The sequence below is a fragment of the Pan troglodytes genome, chromosome 21, assembly GCF_028858775.2.
Source record: "Pan troglodytes isolate AG18354 chromosome 21, NHGRI_mPanTro3-v2.0_pri, whole genome shotgun sequence".
NCBI lineage: Eukaryota > Metazoa > Chordata > Mammalia > Primates > Hominidae > Pan > Pan troglodytes.
This window is the reverse complement of record NC_072419.2, coordinates 47,534,362-47,550,084: the sequence shown is the minus strand read 5'-3', so window position 1 is coordinate 47,550,084 and position 15,723 is coordinate 47,534,362. Positions and strand designations below refer to the sequence as shown.

The following is a 15,723-nucleotide window of genomic DNA, read 5'->3' as shown; positions in this document are numbered from 1 at the left end:
TGTTCCTAGATTTCAATTTTATTTTGTAATTTAAAAATTTCACCAAGTTACATTTACTTTTTTTCAATATTGTTATACATCATGTAAACTTGGCAGACCCTTTCAACCTAATGCTCAGATCTCTTTAACTCAGATCTATTTGGTCCTATTATTTCTTTGGTAATTTCTTTTCCTCTGTCCTCTCCTTAAAAAAAAAAAGGTTAGACATATTGGATCATCTAGATTTATCCTCCTTTCCCCTCTCATTTCCCATTTCTTGGTTTGGGAGAATTCATCAGTTTGATCTTCTAAATCACTACTTTTGTCTTTGGTTATGCCCCTTTTGCTATTCAGACCTCTATTGAAGGATTAAGAAATTTTTTTGGCCTGGTGCAGTGGCTCACGCCTATAATCCCAGCGCTTTGGGAGGCCGAGGTGGTTGGATCACTTGAGGTCAGGAGTTTGAGACCAGCCTGGCCAACATGGTGAAACCCCGTCTCTACTAAAAAAAAAAAAAAGACAAAAAACAAAAAAAAACAGAAAAACATAGCTTTGTTTTTTTATTCCCCACTAATAACTTTTTAGTATTGTTCCTCTCCCTTAGTATCTCCATAGATCTTTGAAATGGTATCTTAATAGATCTTTCAGAGAATACTACAATTATTTTCTGCTTCCTTTGCTGTTTTTATTTGTTATTACTTAAGGGCACATTAAATTATCTGGAGAATATTTAAATACAAATGCCTAGATCCCTCTTCCCTCTATAAATACTGATTCAGTTGCATTGCGGTGGGGCCCAGGCAATTGGTATTTCTAAAAAGCTCAGCAGATGATTCTGATGTGCATCCAGGATTGAGAACTCTTTGTGTGATCCCAGTGGTAACTGTAGTGGGTTCTCTCAGCACAAGTGGGAATTATTCTTCCAGAAGTAAATTCAGAGTACAGGAGTGCTGGTCCTGCTAAGTACCAGGGATATACGTCCAGGGATTCAGTCAGCTGCCTTCTGGGTGGGTGTGTGCATTGTCATTTGTGGTGCTGTTTCTTCATTCTGTAGTCCCAGCACCTATGTGGGTGGTTCCCCCACAGCTGATCCTCCACTTTATTACGGAGAGCTGTTCTCACACCTTAGCCTTTCTGAGAACACTGGAGGATGCAGCGGTTCCATAGGCCTCTAATTATTCTCCTGACAGTCCTGGGCTCACTTCTACTTCTACATCCAGCTTCACTTATCTCTGAATTTGAGTTTGTTCCCCCCTAGGGTTCTATGGTTATATTCACAGTTTTAGAGTTTCCTTCTTTTGCTTGGTTCAAATTGAAATTTCCTTTACGTCTTAGTATTGCTGTCATTCAGTCAGTCCTGATGGCATTTCCCCTCCCTTTGGCCCAGAAGTCCTCATGCTATTCTGATGGTGTCTTTCCTGTTTATCCTGTGCTGCTGTGAACTTATTACTCTTGTATTTTTATAATATATATTCTTTAATAAGTAGTCTTTTATATTGGTCATTTTAAGAGAGGGGAGAAGTACATTCTAAGTTAATCATTATTTATGATGAACAAGAAGTCCTCAAATACTTTTTGGTTACTTCTGAAAAGTATCAGACATTCAAGGAATTTAGCTGTCTATTTACAGAAGAGGAACTTGAGGTGGTTTAACCAGATGAAAAACTACTTCATTCTGTTAGTTAAAAAAAAAATGCATTTAAAGTTGTAAGATACTGTTTTTCATGTATCAAATTAGTGAAGTGTGTTTTTGTGTGTATGTGTGGAGCGGGGGTTGTGGTGGGGAGTATATAAGGGGTGAGGATTATATATGAGAAAGAGAATTTAATGCTAACAAGGATGTAAAAGTATAGACATTCTTATATACTTCTTGTGGAATGCAAAGTTGTACAATACTCAGTGCAGTTTGGCAATATGGGCCTTTAAAACTTTCATACTCGTTGACCCAGGATTCAAATTCTGGCAGTCCATCCCAAGGAAGTAATCATGGGTGAAGACAATAGTTTATTTACAAAGATGTTATAAAATAAATAAAAACAGTCTGGGTGCAGTGGCTCACGTCTGGAATCCCAGAACTTTGAGAGGCCGAGGTGGGCAAATCACGAGGTCAGGAGATTGAGGCCATCCTGGCTAGCACGGTAAAACCCTGTCTCTACTAGAAATACAAAAAAATTAGCCGGGCGTGGTGGCGGGCACCTGTAGTCCCAGCTACTCAGGAGGCTGAGGCAGGAGAATGGCATGAACCCGGGAGGCAGAGCTTGCAGTGAGCCCAGATCATGCCACTGCACTCCAGCCTGAGTGACAGAGGGAGACTCCGTCTCAAAACAAAAACAAAAAAAACTGTGCAGAGAAAAGTAAAAATTAGCAGCAGTGATTGTTTCTATGATTTGAATTATGTGAATTTTTTCCTCTATAGTCTTATACTCTTCGGTATTTTCCATATATCTACAATAAGTATATTCAGGAAAATATTGGTATTATTTTCTAAATTGCCAACTGTTCCACAAAGAAATATGAATGGCCACTAATCACATGAAAAGATTTAACCTCAGTAGTAATAAAAGATGCAAAGAATGCTCAATAACATGAGAGATGTTTATCAGACCTATATTTAAGTGAGAAAAAATACCAATATGTGCAGTATGATCCCAGTATGGTTAAAATTGTGCATGTGCATCAGAATGTTGACAGTGCTTATCTTTTGGTAGTGGATAGTTTTGGCTTACATGAGCTTTCCCCCAACTATAATCTTTTTTTTTTTTTTTTTCCTTCAAGACAGGGTCTCTCTCTGTCACCCAGGCTGGAGTTACAGTGGCACAATCTCTGCTCACTGCAACCTCTGCCTCCCTAGTTCAAGCAGTTCTCCTGCCCCAGCTTCCCGAGTAGCTGGGACTACAAGTGTTACCCCCAACACCCAGCTAATTTTTGTATTTTTAGTAGAGATGTAGTTTCACCATGTTGGCCAGGCTAGTCTCGAATTCCTGGCCTCAAGTGATCTGCCCACCTCGACCTCCCAAAGTACAATCCCAGGCGTGAGCCACCACACCCAGCCTCCCCTAGCTATAATCTTCTCTACTTCTTTGTATTTTACAGTTTGCTTTTATTGAAAGTGTATTGCTCTTGTAATCAGGGGAGTTTTTTTTCCACACTTAAATTAATCTTTCCATCCCCTACACTATACTTTCTGCATTTAAAACATGCTTAAAATATTTGACATGGAGGGGGCCGGGCGTGGTGGCTCACACCTGTAATCTCAGCACTTTGGGAGGCCGAGGCAGGCGGATCACGAAGTCAGGAGATCGAGACCATCCTGGCTAACATGGTGAAACCCCGTCTCTACTAAAAATACAAAAAATTAGCCAGGCATGGTAGCGGGCGCCTGTAGTCCCAGCTACTCAGGAGGCTGAGGCAGGATAATGGCATGAACCCGGGAGGCGGAGCTTGCAGTGAGCGGAGATCACGCCACTGCACTCCAACCTGGGCGACAGAGCGAGACTCTGTCTCAAAAAAAAAGAAAAAAAAAATTAACATGGAGGGTAGGGCAAGAGAAATTTGAGAGAATTCTCTGTGTAATTCAGTCTTAAGAATTAATTGAACTCAATATAAATTTATATACTACTTTGAAGAGATTTATGTTTGTTTAAAGAGGTATATTTGAGTGTATCAAATACTTTAAAAATATACCTTTTTCTCAAAATATTAGCCACGTAGATGCAACATGATGGAAAACTGACTTCGTGCCATTAAAAAATGTTACAAAAATGTTTGTGTCATTTTAAAAAAGTATATAGTTGAATAAGTTTGTTTCTTTTGTAAGAGATAGGGTCTTGCTATGTTGTCCAGGCTGACCTTGAACTCCTGGGCTCTAGCAGTCGTCCTGCTTCAGCCTCCCAAGCAACTGGGACTACAAGTACACCCCACCTTGCCTGGTAAACTTTTTGTCAAATGTTTATACTCATGTAAACACCACTCCCAATCAGTATACAGAACATTTTTGCCACTCTAGAAAAGTTCCTTCCTCATGCTGTCTTGTCTGTCTTCACCATTCAAAGGTAATTTCTATTGTGATTTTTACCACCAGAAATTTTGTCTTTTCTAGAACTCCACGTTTTATTTTATATCTAACTTATCTTGCTCACCATGCTTTTGAGATTTATCCATGATGTGTGTTAGAAACATACTCCTTTTTCTTGCCGAGTAGTATTCTATTGTATGAATATCACAATTTTTAAAATCTATTCTTATGCTGACAGATATGTAGGATGTGTCCAGGTTTTGGCTATTTAAAAATTGAGGATAGTTTGTAGCTATGTCATAAACCCCAGTGTGCTTTCTTCCTCCTTTTTCCTGTCTAGCAGGGCTTATGAAGCAAGCACTTGCCCTGCAGTTAAGGGCATGTTTCCAGGCGCTTATAACTAAGACCACCACAAAGAGAACAGAAAACAAAACTAAAGTGAGCCCGCCAAGTCCCAGGCGGACGCCTCAAGAGTTCAGCTCTTGGGCACAGAACGGCAGGCCTGCAAATTAACTGAAAACTCCCTTTACAGAAAGAGAAAAAGAGCTAAGCATTGAGAGAGCTCAGGGCACCCAATTAGAGACCCAGAGAGCTACTACCACATTGGATCAAATCACAGCAGTTGTTTTGAGACCGAGAGGTTATTCAAAACGCTGAGCCTTGACTATACTGAGAGTGAGGCAGGGCGCTTCCTCTCCCCAGCAGCCTTGCAGCAAATTTCCCGAAGTGCCTTATCTGGGCTCCCTTTTACAGAGGCTTCAGGCTAAGGAGTACTAGGATATACTCTTAAAGTACTTCCCTGACTGCTTTTCCAACATGAGCTACATTTAAAAAAAAGAAAAAGAAAAACAGACTTTTAAGGGTGGGGTTGGGGGACATACTTGATAACTGGAAAACAAAAAAAATCCCACAGACTCAAGTGGCTATCATACATTCAGGTATTGAGCATACTCCCTAAGAACAGGAATTCTCAGCTCTGGGTTTGAGGGGCCCAGGATGCCTCTTTCTGTGACAGACAGGGCACAGCATCTCCTCTCCTATCTCATTCCTTGTAGAGTTCATTTTCCTCTATGCCACCACCAACCAAAGAGAATGTGGCCTTTATCCTGTTTCTTCGGACACTGCCTCTGTATCCAACCCATCCTCTGAATCTTTGTTTGTTTAGTGTTTTTATAAATTTATTTTTATTTTTTGTATTTCTTCTGTCCTCTGAATCTTCACACAGAGTTCAGGTTAACTGAGTGCAACTAGAGCTGAAGAAATGGAGAGGGAGAAGTACAGTCATTCAGTTAGCGTGTTGAAGACACTCTTAGAAGATGGGAAATTGTGTGAGCCCTAAAGATAGGACCCTCATCAGGCAGTGGTAAGACCAAAGAATAGGAAGTCCTCTCCACCTGCCATGTTAGAAGGGCTTTCCAGTTCTGGAAGAATTTGTGGCAAAACTCATGCCATGAGAGTGAGTCTCCTACGGATGTTATGCTGACCAGCCTTGCTCACTGTGCTGATTGCTTGGCATCAGACTCAGCCAGCAGGAGTCCACCCTATGTCTATCCTAACCCAGTTCTCGTCATCACTGGACTGTTGTCTATCTTTTGCGTCACTGCATCAGGTTTTTACCTGGTTACCTTCTGGGCCCCATTTCTTGCCTGGGCCTATTTTTTTTTCCCTTGCCCTCTTCAACTTAAACTTCCTGGTGAAAACAAAAAATAAACATTGACTCAGAAATTCAAATTTTACGTTAGCTAACATGCTCTGCCAAAGCACTGACCCTGAGCACCTGCCAGATGATATTTTTATTGCTTTTAGTTTCATTATAGATCGCAAAATATATGGAATTGGATTTCTTTTTCCTGCGATTTGGTGGTTGTTTATTTCAACAGATGGTATTTTCTGACTGAAGGTATTTATAAACAGTTTGATTATTTATTTTCTTTTTTTTTGAGACGGAGTTTCACTCTTGTCACCCAGGCTGGAGTGCAATGGCACCATCTGAGCTCACTGCAACCTCCGCCTCCTGGGTTCAAGTGATTCTCCTGCCTCAGCCTCCCAAGTAGCTGGAATTAACAGGTGCCCGCCTCCACGCCTGGCTAATTTTTGTATTTTTAGTAGAGACAGGGTTTCACCATGCTAGCCAGGCTGGTCTCAAACTTCTGACCCCAGTTGATCCACCCGCCTTGGCCTCCCAAAGTGCTGGGATTACAGGCATAAGCCACCGCACCTGGCCCAGTTTGATTCTTAAGATCCTTTCTGATGTTGCTGGATCACCTTGGACTATGAGTTTCATGTAGCTTATACATTGAGAGGAGGTGCAAACTGAAACTTTGAAAAGTTGACACCAAACATCACTACTGAGGCAATCACTGCCCCTCACTCAGACTCATAATCTACTGGTTTCAAATGAACCAGTATTTATTTTAGGGGAATATATACTTTCCTTGCAATTGCGAGTCTTAGAAAACTCCACAGTGATTTTTCCTGGGTTATTGTGTTATCTTCAGTTCTAATTTTGATGTGTGAGCAAAAAACAGATTGTATCCAGCTCAAGTTACCTTTATAATATCAAGTGATTGTTCTCTCACAGACTTTAGCCAAAAATTTTTAAAGACTTGTAAAACCCTTCCTCTCCAACCGACACCCTGTCCAACTACAGTTGATACTTTAAGCTCTGACTCTCAAGCTTCTGTGAGCAAAATCTTTGGCGAAGTAGCTAATGTGACATAATCAATTTGGGGGGATTTGAACTACATGAAAAAGAGTTCCTGATACTGTTCTGCGAAGTCTGTTAAACAACTTAACTCTTATCAGTGAACAAATAAGCTTCGTGCATCTCTGTTCCTCTACTGGGAACTGAAGATAATGAAACTTAATTATAAATCAGGAAAATGAAAATCCTTAAGTTCTGACCTTTTCCATAGCCCAAAGCAAACAAAACAGATGTTACATAATTTACATTCATTCTCTGGAGTATGAATTTTGGATTACCAATGGCAAGTATAAACTTCATATTTGTGACATACTCCAGGATATTAGTAAATTACCGTAGCGATACAGACAACTAAAGAAGTTAGTGTATCACCTTATCAAGGACATTTTAAAATAACCTTAAAATTACATCATAGAATGGAAAGACATCCATGGATTAGAATACTTAAAGATGGCAATACTACTCAAAGTGATGTAAAGATTCAGTGCAATCTTGACCAAAATTCCAGTACCTATTTTTGCAGAAATGGGAAAGCTGATCCTAAAATTCATATAGAATTGCAAGGGACCCTGAATAGTCAAAACAATCTTGAAAAAGAAAAACAAAGTTGGAGTATTCATGCTTCCCAATTTCAAAAGATACTACAAAGCTACAATAATTAAAATAGGTATAAGCATAAGAATAGACATATAGATCAGTGGAATAAAACTGAGAGTCCAGAAATAAACCTGTACATCTGTGATCTTTGAGAACAGTGCCAAGATGATTCACTGGGGAAAGGACAATCTCTTTAACAAATGGTGCAGGTACAACTGGTTATCTACATGCAAAAGAATGAAGTTGGACCCCACACATATTAAAATTAACTCAAAATGGACCAAATAACTAATTATAAGAGGTAAGACTATAAACTCTTAGAAGAAAACATAAGGGTAAATCTTCATGACCTTGGATTTGGTAATGGATTCTTAGAAACACACCAAAAGTACAAGCAACGAAAGAAAAAATAGACAAATTGGATGGCATCAAATGTTAAAATTTTGCAGCAAAGGACGCTATCAAGTAAGTGGAAAGGCAACCTGCAGAATGGGAGGAGATATCTGCAAATCTGTTAAAAAACAAACAAAACAAAACAAAAAACTCTTAACAACTGAACAACAGAAAAGATAACCCAATTAAAATATGGGCAAGGGACTTGAATAGACATTTTGTAAAGATATGCAAATGGCCAAGAAACATATGAAAAGATTTCCTGGGTCATTGGTCATTAAGGAAATGCAAATCAAAGCCACCATGATATACCATTTCACACCTACTAAGATGTCTATACTTTAAAAACAAAACAAAAACAAAATTATAAGCATTGATGAGAATGTGGAGAAATTAGAACCTTGTACTTTGCTGGTGGGAATGTAAAATGTTGAAGCCACTGTGGGAAACAGTGTAGTAGTTCCTCAAAAAGTTCTGTATAGAATTACCATATGACCCAGCAATTCCACTCCTGGTTATATGTCCAGTAATTGAAAACAAGTATCAGACAAATACTTGTACACTCATGTTCATGGCAACACTATTCACAATAGCCAAAAGATGGAAACAACCCAAATGTCTATCAATGAATGAATGGATGAGCAAGATGTGCATCTATATACAGTGGAATATTTTTCAGCCATAAATTGGAATGAAGTACTGATGCATGCTGCAATGTGGATGAACTTTGAAACATTATGCAGAGTGAAAGAAAGCCAACCGAAAAGGTCACATATTGTTTGATTGCATTTTTATGAAATATCCACAAGAGGTAATTTTATGGAGACATAAAGCATATTAGCGGTTGTCAGGAGTTGGAGGAGGAGGAGGAGGAGGAATAGAAGTGACTGCTTAATGAGTACAAGGTTCATTTTGGGATGATGAAAATATTTCATCAGTAATGTAAGGTAATGGTAAATGTAATGGTTGCATGATACTGTGAATGTGCTAAATGCCACTGAATTGTACATTTAAAAATGGTTAATGTTATGTGAATTTTCAATTTTTAAAATTACATCATATAATTTCTGTGATCTCACAGATAACTGTGGCTTTGCTGTCATAGTTACCTTGTGACTGTTGGAACCCATGTGCTTTGTACATTGGGAAGTTCTTTCCAGCTCTGGACAGGAAAACGTGAAAACAGATGATCCCAAGTAGGTTTCTCCCTAAACTAACAATTAAAGAATATAGTTTCACTTTTTCATTTTTATTTGTTGAAACTGGTAAAGCTTCTACCTTGAGTGGGTCTGGGTTGTTTTAAAATTTATCAGACCACATTGGTCTGATATTGTTTCCTTCATTTAATTTGAAAAAGCTTGTTTAAAATAACTATTTGGAGATGGAATAATTTTTTGGTTTTATGAAAATTTAAAGGAATTGTAAAAGAATCTAAGACATACTTATGGAATTGCAGTCAAGTTTTTCTGGTGATTTTGTAAGCTACACTCCTAGAGATTTTTGTAATACTTTCTAAAATCATTTCAATTTTTTTTTTATTGTCAGTGACCTTGGTGTCAGGAATAAGAAAATTGTATTCAGATCAGTCAAGCAGAGCCTGTGCAAAAACGAAAAACATTAATTTTTTATTTGTATCTCATCTGTTTTGTTTTTTGAAGGAGGAGCTTGAGGCTATATTCTGGCAAATGATCTGAGAAGAGCGTCTTACTCAGAAAGCTAGAAGTGTTTTGCCAATTATTATGAAGCTTTTTTTTTATGAATGAGGCTGTTGCTTCTGGCCCACAGTCAGTGCTGTTTTTGGAGACTTGTTTCTCCAGCAAATGTTGTCTTCCACACTCCTACCTGCTTCCTCTTATGATCCAAAATATGCCATCCAGACTAAAAATCTGTCGATGTGAAGCAAACAAAGCTAACTGGTTTACAGTGGATTGAACCCATAGCTTTTGGCATCATCTGAATCAACCAATCAACTGAACTCTAATGCCTTGATTGAGTAAGGGTGTTGCAATTTTAAAGTTAGAGGGGATCTGGCAAGCATAGGAAAATATCTATCATGCTGGCTATTTTTCTAAAAAAAACTTTTGTAGGCTGGGCATGGTGGCTCACGCCTGTAATCCCAGCACTTTGGGAGGCTGAGGTGGGTGGATCACGAGGTCAAGAGATCGAGACCATCTGGCCAACATGGTGAAACCCCGTCTCTATTAAAAATACAAAAATTAGCTGGCTGTGGTGGCGTGTGCCTGTAGTCCCAGCTACTCAGGAGGCTGAGGCAGGAGAAATGCTTGAACCTGGGAGGCGGAGGTTGCAGTGAGCCGAGATAGTGCCGCTGCACTCCAGCCTGGGGACAGAGTGAGACTCTGTCTCAAAAACAAAAAACAAAAATACTTTTGTAGAGACTGTGGTCTCACCCTGGTGCCCACGTTGGTCTTGAACTCCTGGCCTCAAGCAATCCTTTTTCTCAGCCTCCCAAAGGATAATTTTCAAAAAATAAGCAAAGATGACGTTTAAGTTAGGGAGAATTAGAAGTTGTTTCTCAGTAAATTATTAATAAGGAGAAATTTTCAAGAGCTAATTCAGTAGACATTGAGCTACTTTAGGCATACCAGGACAGAAGCAGAAAAAGTTAAATAGATGGATGACACTGTAGCTTACTGCACAGTTATATTTGCCCAGGTACCCCTGACTATGAACAGCAGCATAGTGCATAGTGCATAATACTTTTTTTTTTTTTTTTCCTGAGACGGAGTCTCACTCTGTCAACCAGGCTGGAGTACAGTGGTGCGATCTTGGCTCACTGTAAGCTCCACCTCCCGGGTTCACGCTATTCTCCTGCCTCAGCCTCCCGAGTAGCTGGGACTACAGGTGCCTGCCACCACACACAGCTAATTTTTTTGTATTTTTAGTAGAGACAGGGTTTCACCGTGTTAGCCAGGATGGTCTCGCTCTCCTGACCTTGTGATTTGCCCACCTCGGCCTCCCAAAGTGCTGGGATTACAGGTGTGAGCCACCGTGCCCGGCCTTTTTTTTTTTTTTTGGACGGAGTTTCGCTCTGTTGCCCAGGCTGGAGTGCAGTGGTGCGACCTCGGCTCACTGCAACTGCTGCTTCCTGGGTTCAAGTCTTCTGCCTCAGCCCCCTGAGTAGCTGGGATTACAGGCGCACACCACCATGCCCGGCCATTTTTAGTAGAGACGGGGTTTCACCATGTTGGTCAGGCTGTATCAAACTCTTGACCTCGTGATCCGCCCGTCTCGGCCTCCCAAAGTGCTGGGATTACAGGCGTGAGCCACCGTACCCGGCCTTAACATAGTGCTTTTCTTTAGGTAGTTTACCTAACAAGTTTCCTTATCTGGGTGATTAGAATATAGAATCAACCTCATAGCATCATTGTAAGGATTGGATTAATGTATTTAAAGATCTTAGAACAATCCCTGATGCAGTGTAAAGCTAGATATGTGTATGTTAAAGACATAAGATGCTGGTGTTAAGAAGTTAAGCCACTTGGGTGAGGGATTTTTTTTTTGAGGGGCAAAAAAAAATGTGTACATTCATGGATGCTCGTAGTCATGATGCTCTAGTCATGATACACTAGAGTCTAGTGTACAATGCCTAGACGTCTGTTGGAAGTTCTGAGACCTTCTGGTATACTCGCTTTGGGACCATTTTACTGCTAATGGGCATCTCAATCAAAGATAATTCTTCAAGAAAGAAATAAGAACTCAAAAGTAGTGGTTTTACAGCTGTTTCCCAAGTAATTTTAAGATCCCATGAAGCATCTCTGGTTGTCTGTTGAAAACATAGTTACTGTCTCATTCATTTACCGAAAGTGCCCATGATGAAATAGGGGTAATGGTCAGAGACAGAGATGAAAACAGTTCCTTGGCCTGGAACTCACAGTCTGAGCCATTTTTGTACCTCTAGAATCCATACCAGGAAAACCCGAATGGAAGAACATCAGAAAATAGCACATCCTTGAAGTTACAAAGCAACACATCTGTTAGTATTATTTCTGCCAAGCTGTCTCAAACTTAGCTGGGAGAGAGACATGGAAACTCATTGGTGGAAAGAGCATTAAAATCACAGATTTTGTTCTGATCTGTTATCAGAGACCATTGAGTTTGCTTTATTTCTACTAGGAATTTTAATAGTTTCAAATTGCTAGTTTGTATTTTGATAACCTCTTTTTCACCTTTGTCTCACTGGTTTTTCTGTTTATGTATAGTTCTAGTGCGAATGAATTAGGAAGGGAGACTGATGAGATTGGATAACTCAGCCTCCTAAAATGTTTTCTCATAAAGTGATGATGTGCTGCTTCTTTTATAGGACTGAAATGCAACTGCAGAAGCAACATGTGACCTTTTAGAGATGCTTGTGGGACTGCATAAAGTGAAGAGGGAAACTGGAAAAAAACAATGAAGTAAGGAAAAAGTATGTTTCTTGGGTAAATAGCATGCTTCTGAGTTTTCACAAGTTTCTTGCTACATTAATTACCACAACTTTGTAATGCAGAAGTCTTTATATTTAGTCTTCGCATTGCTATTAAACATTATTTTCTCCTCCCTTGTTTTTTATTGCCGAAGTCTTTGATCAAATGATTCTTTTTTGGATTAATCTAAAAATCTGCATTGAATCTACAACTTCGATGATTTCTTTGATCATCTGATAGGAATCTGTTATAGGTTGACCACTGAGATCATAAGAGTATCCTGTGTTGTGTCTCTCTATGATGTGCAGGGTGAGTCAAAGTGTCAGCTTTTAGTTTGAGTGCAGAACATACACTTGATTGACTTGAAAAACTAGAAAACTAATTTGAATACCGATTATTCAAGCCATATTCTCAGGTTACAATATATGTGACACTACACTTATCTCTGGGATCTGTGGAATAGGAAACCTTTTAAAAAATGATCTAGTGTATTTAATGATGGACATATATTCACAGTAGACTATTAAAAAGCAGTTACAAAACATATTAAAATTTAAATTGGGAAAACGTTTTTTTAATGCTAAACTTAATATGGAAAACAAAGCACACTAGCAAACAATCATTGTAAATAGACAGAACCTTCATTTGATGAAATAGATATGCCTTAGTAAGCTGTTTAAATAAAGCATGTCTTTTACATTATTTTCCATTATTAAGAAACTTTGTCCAGTAAGCTGAATAGAAATTTTTAGAAGGAGAGAAAGAAATGGAGGCAGAGTCTTTGATGATATGTGATGCTGGAAGTTCTGTACAACTTCTTTAGGCAACTCCATGGCAACATCTCTCTCTCCTCCTTCACAAGCCTGGGGACCACCAGCCCGTGGGAATTTTCCCACAAATGTAACTTCTGGAACTTTCTGTCTTGTGGTGGGCACCTTCCCTATGGTTCAGTAATGGATTGCTGCAGGCGTAATCTTGGGTAGTCTACCTTGATCATTATTTAACTTTGAGTCTTAAAATTGAGTAAAACTGTTTAGTGGCTTTATATATCAATCCTCTAAACCAAAAATGTCATAAGACAAGTTTCTTATGTACACATCTCCTAGTGCTCACTCTCATACTGACTGCTTCATCACACTGGTCTGCTGGCCATGCTTCAGTCTGCCCAGAAATATTCCTGCTTTGGAGCCATTGTTCTTGTTCCCTCTGCCTGGAATCATCTTCTCCCAGATAGCCAAATGGCTACTGCCCTCCTTCTTCAGGTTTCTGCTCCAAAGTTAAACTTTCAAAGATGCCTTGTATGGTACCCTCAATTGAAAATGATACCTTACCATACCCTGGAATCACTCTATCCTTCTCTATTTTTTCTATAGCATTTATCACCATCCAGCCACTGTAGATAAATTTGATTGGCTGTCTCCCTGCCTTCCCTTCACACCCAGTACCTTCCCTGCCTGAAATCCTCATTGAGGGCAAGAACTTTATCCCCAGGATCTAAACCAGTGCTGGACAATAGATGCTCAGTAAGTATTTGTTGGGTGAATGAATGAAGAATGCTTACGTTAGGAGGATTAAGTAGATTTGGAGATCATATGATTGGATTGAAAATGATTAACAGGGAAAATGTTGTGGAGGAAGTATCTTAAACTGTATGTTAAAAGCCTGCTAAACAGCGGGGCTTAAAAATCATTGTCAAAAATAGCTCTTTGATCTAGAAGGTAATTTATAGCCACTTTAGGAATATAAATGGCAGATTAGATATTTACACTAAAAAAAAAAGACATAAAATATTAAACTAATGTCTAGGAAAGCTTTGGATGGTAATAAATTGGGAGGGTTAGGCCAGGTGCCGGTGGCTCACGCCTGTAATCCCAGCACTCTGGGAGGCCAAGGCAGGTGGATCTCTTGAGGTCAGGAGTTCAAGACCAGCCTGGCCAATATGGCGAAACCCCATCTGTACTAAAAATCCAAAAAAAAATATCAGGCATGGTGGCAGGCGCCTGTAATCCCAGCTACTTGGGAGGCTGAGGTGCGAGAATTACTTGAACCCGGGAGGCGGAGGTTGCAGTGAGCCGAGACGGCACTCCAGCCTGGGCAACAGAGTGAGATTCCATCTTAAAAAAAAAAGAAAAAAAAAAAAAAGAAAAGGCCGGGCACAGTGGCTCACGCCTGTAATCCTAGCACTTTGGGAGGCCGAGGCAGGCAGATCACGACGTCAGGAGATCGAGGCCATCCTGGCTAACACGTTGAAACCCTGTCTCTACTAAAAATACAAAAAATTAGCTGGGTGCAGTGGCACGCGCCTGTAGTCCCAACTACTCGGGAGGCTGAGGCAGGAGAATGGCGTGAACCTGGGGGGCGGAGCTTGCAGTGAGCCGAGATCGCACCACTGCACTCCAGCCTGGGCGACAGAACAAGACTCCATCTTAAAAAAAAAAAAAAAAAAAAAAGATTGGGAGATTAACAAAAAGAGTTACAGTGGTTCAGGTGAGAGGTGACCTGAAAGAAGAATATTATGGTCAGGATAGAGGGAACAGGTGGGCCCTAGCAATGCCTGTGGAGTTAGATAACTGGTAGGATGGGGACATTGCATATGACTGGAGGTTGCAGTGGGGGAAGGTTAATGGGAAGGTCAAAGGCAAACTGGAATCACTGAGAGTTTTCTTATATGTCAGTCTCTGTACCTACTACCTGGTGACACTGAGCCATCTTGACTAACTCCAGCTTACCTCATTTCTGCCACTCTGCTTCTACCTATGAAGTATGATGTTTATTCTACACGTCATGCTTTTTCTCTTTCACTTTTAAAGTCTTTTAAAATTAATCTTTCACTTTTAGAGGCACATACCATCTGACTCAGCAATTAATACAGCATTTCTAGAAATTTATCTTTCATATGACCTCATACAGGTATGCAGGTAATCCTAGAGTACCTCGGCCTCTATGAAATCCTCACACATGCCTCCTACCTCAGTAACACTTGGAAAGAGAATAATTATCTATTGCTACCATTGTTCTGTTGTGGCCATGGGTCTTGTCCCCCTCCACTGGTTCTGGTATTAACTGCCCACCTTTTTGCCTAAACTGCAGTGGACTAGAGACATTTGTACAGGAGCTATGTCTTCTCTCAGGTTTCTTCTTTTGAACATTTGTTCCTTATGGCAGTCTTTCTCTACCCATTTGTGAATATTATGAACGGTTAATAGTAATACTTTTTTACTTTGTATTTTTAAAGATATTTAGGTAATTAAGTATATAGTAGTGGGCATCTCTACTTGGCTACACATTAAAATCACCTCAGAAGCTTTATAAAATTCTAATCCCTGGTCTCACCCTCAGAGACTCTGAGACAATTTGTCTTGGGGGAGGTGTGGACATCAACATTTAAAAAGCTGCACAATGAATTTCATGTGCACTCAAGCTTGAGAACCAGGAATACTATAAGTTTTTCTGTACTGATCATGACTGTGGTCACTTTAAATTTATTCGTAACGGCCGGGCGCGGTGGCTCACGCCTGTCATCCCAGCACTTTGGGAGGCCGAGGTAGGAGGATTACCTGAGGTCGGGAGTTTGAGACCAGCCTGACCAACATGGAGAAACCCTATCTCTA

The 15,723-nt window shown here is 39.9% G+C and overlaps 1 protein-coding gene across 50 annotated transcripts in view; it reads left to right on the top strand.

The window, feature by feature from the left end:
* Positions 1-15,723, top strand: part of ZHX3 (zinc fingers and homeoboxes 3) — a 140,394-nt gene that overhangs the window by 36,353 nt on the left and 88,318 nt on the right. For 9 of the 50 annotated variants that reach the window (XR_010154008.1, XM_054674250.2, XM_024352009.3 and 6 more), the window contains 1 exon segment: positions 12,010-12,103. The gene's annotated coding sequence lies outside the window, so the exon portion shown is untranslated. 50 annotated transcript variants of the gene reach the window in all.